Here is a 3,024-nt window from a genome sequence, read left to right on the forward strand (position 1 = left end):
AAAAAAAGAGGATTTAATGAGCGTGGTTTTGTGGTTAGCATCTTACAATGTGCCAGCAAACTTGGTGCTAACATTAGATTGGTCCTGCGGTTGAAACCTTGCCAACCCAAAATCTGCTATTTTGGGTTTAAAATCATCACTAAGGAGGATATTAGCAGATTTAACATCTTCGTGGACGATTTTGATATGGTATTCATTGTGGAGATGAGCAAGACCCCTAGGTATCTCAAATGCTTTTTATTAGTGTTGGTCCCAGTTGAGAGCCCCTCTTTTTGTACCTTCATTACCAACATATTTGTTAGGGAATACGGGGCGCCCCATGGTTAGGTTTTAGATTCTTGGACACTTGTCACTCTATAATGTCTTCTTACACTTCTTATTTTTAGGAGCCTTTGTAGAATAAATTAACCCTTCCTTGTAAGCTTAACTTCATTCTCAAATTCTTCTTTTGCTCCATTTCAAACGTCTAGAAGTTTCTTCAAGTCCATTTCAAACAGTGTTGATCAAATATGACAATGTGGCAACTTCATTCATGTACTGCTTCTTGATCATCATGCATTGTAAACTCCATTATTGACGTAAGAAGTCAAGTGGTTTCTTAATTTGATCTCTATTTGACATAGCTACAACCGTTTGTTTTAGTCGGCTATGTGCTTGGTCAAACTCTCACCCGGTATGCTTTTGAAAGAGTCATGTTGTGTCTGAAGCATAACTACACCTGTTAACAAATGCTTATTCCAATATGCATTTTTTTCTGTATTTAGTTAATGCTAATTGTTTTCTTATGGAAAGGTGTTTTTTTGGATTTTTTAAAACCTGTTCATTGCTATACACAGTATACACCACATGAGCATAACTAAGTTATTGGCCGAACTGGAGAGGGTTCTTAAGTTATGTATGGAATTTGACTGCAATGGGTATAGCTTCATATCTTATAACAATATATATGAAGGAGCCTCAAATCATAAATCAAGAACCAGAGAAAAGGATGATAATGATGATGATGATGATTATGGTGGGGTGTTGTACGATGACATTTTAAAATAATTTTCTTTTATTTTTATTATTCCATGTGTTTATCAGTAACGTTACTTTGTGTAAAACTTTGTTTTGTAGGCATTTCCTACGAATTGGAATAATCGGAGAATGGACAGTTGGAACTAAAACGGTGAAATTGTTTGGAGTGAAAGGTTCGAAATGATTTTTATTTTCACTTTAAAAAGTTAATATTATATGAAAAATTAAAAATCAAAATATCTAACTTTAAATTTTAATAACTTTCATCACTAAAATCAAAATATTAACTTCTTTAAAAACTTTTAGGCGAATTACTGGGTCAACTCACTTTTTAATGGGTCGTGTTTGGGTTGACCTATTTCTTATACGTGTCATTTACCTGTTTAAGAAAACGATTTATGTCAGCCAACCCAAAACTTCTTTATTCAATGTTGTGTTCAGGTCATGCCAGGGATTGCCGCCCCCGCATGCATCATGCATCATGCATATGCACACATACAAACGTTTATAATAGCGAGTACAGTGTATAGTCCTTCAAGTATATTTTTGTAAAAATAAAATAATTAACATAAGCTAAAATATGATGAAAGAACGATAGCCGATTGCCCGGTTATATTTGTGGTTGGTGAAGGCTCAAGTTTAGATAGTTTCATTGGGTCAAATTGGATGCAAGATTAAGAAACATGTGAAGAAAACTGTATTGAAAAACTTTTTTTCTTTGATTGAATAGAAGAAGTGCTACTTAGTAGCAGAAACTCGGAGAGACGGAGATGCAACTATTTCATACCTACTAACTCCTAGGATGAGAAGTTGGTCCCTTGTTTTTGGCAGGAAGAGTTTCAGCCTTTGTTGCCCCTGGGTAGAGTGAGTCTACTTAGTGAACTAGCAGGACACGAAGATCAAACGATCAATACGAATCTCGAGAGTGGATGGTTGATCGCAGCCTCCTTGTCCTGGAGGCTCTCCGGCCGGGGAGAGGTTTACTATCGTAACCTTTTTCCCAGTGTATATGAGGATGACAAACTCCGGTCATAGGTTGGACCAAAGAACGAGAGTCGGCTTCCTTAAGTCCGTTGTTCCTCAGTAGCTCAGTGGTAGAGCGGTCGGTTGTTAACTGGCTAGTCGTAGGTTCAAATCCTACTTGGGGAGAATTTAGAGTTCTCGCTTTTCTGACCTAGCGCCCCCTGTCCTTCTCCTTAGTTTCTAAACTAGCAGAATCGCATGACATCAAAAGTGGGAAGTTTCTTGTTTGTTTTTCTTCCTCACTCTCGAATAGGTGAACTTGGTTCGTTTAATTTTTAGGGAGAAGAAGGATGGGAATGAATGGGAAGACTGGAGTAGTCTCTTCATTAGCCGGAAGGAATTAGTCTCCACTAGCCTCATTCGAAGAACGAATAAGAAAAGGCTTACTGTTTAGGTAGGATAGATCGATGTGGTCCAATGGCTAAAGCTCTGCCAGCCTCTTGTAGACTTACTTCTCTTTAGGCTCCGAGTTCTTTATTTTTTTTTTCTTTTTTTTTTGTTTTTGTTTTTCATTATTCTTCGCCACTAGTGGCAACGAAGTTCTTGGTAATTAGCAAGGGGGAAGGAAGATCTCCACTCATTTCATTTATTCAGTGCCTGCAGTTAGGCGCGACCCACAACAAGCGAAGGGGGAAAGCTTGCTTTGCTTGGCTTACCGTAGCCCTATTTTTAGGTTTGGTAAGCATAAGCTATTGTTGTAGGCTCGAGAACGGTAGGCTCGCAGCTTCGCTCAGCAAAAGAGCCTGACATTCTATTAGTCAAGCGCTAGCACCCAACCGGGCTTTGAAGGGATAGGGAAAGGGAAGAAAAGAAAGATGGTCACTCCTTTTAGGAACATGGCTCATTCATTCACTTGCTCATGAACTCACAGCTTCACCAGAAGCTACGAAAGGGGGCCTCAACCAAGGAAGGGGAACACAGACACTACCAAGGCGTGCATGGTTCGATCGGTTCAGTCATTATCCTCAACCGAAGTCGAAACCG

The 3,024-nt window shown here is 38.9% G+C and overlaps 1 non-coding gene across 1 annotated transcript; it reads left to right on the top strand.

Annotated features, from left to right (window-relative positions):
• The first annotated feature begins 2,094 nt into the window (after window positions 1-2,094).
• TRNAN-GUU lies at window positions 2,095-2,166 on the top strand. The gene has a single exon. It is a non-coding gene; the product is annotated as a tRNA-Asn (tRNA).
• The last annotated feature ends 858 nt before the right edge of the window (window positions 2,167-3,024 follow it).

Source organism: Helianthus annuus, chromosome 17 (genome assembly GCF_002127325.2).
Source record: "Helianthus annuus cultivar XRQ/B chromosome 17, HanXRQr2.0-SUNRISE, whole genome shotgun sequence".
In the NCBI taxonomy this organism is placed as follows: domain Eukaryota; kingdom Viridiplantae; phylum Streptophyta; class Magnoliopsida; order Asterales; family Asteraceae; genus Helianthus; species Helianthus annuus.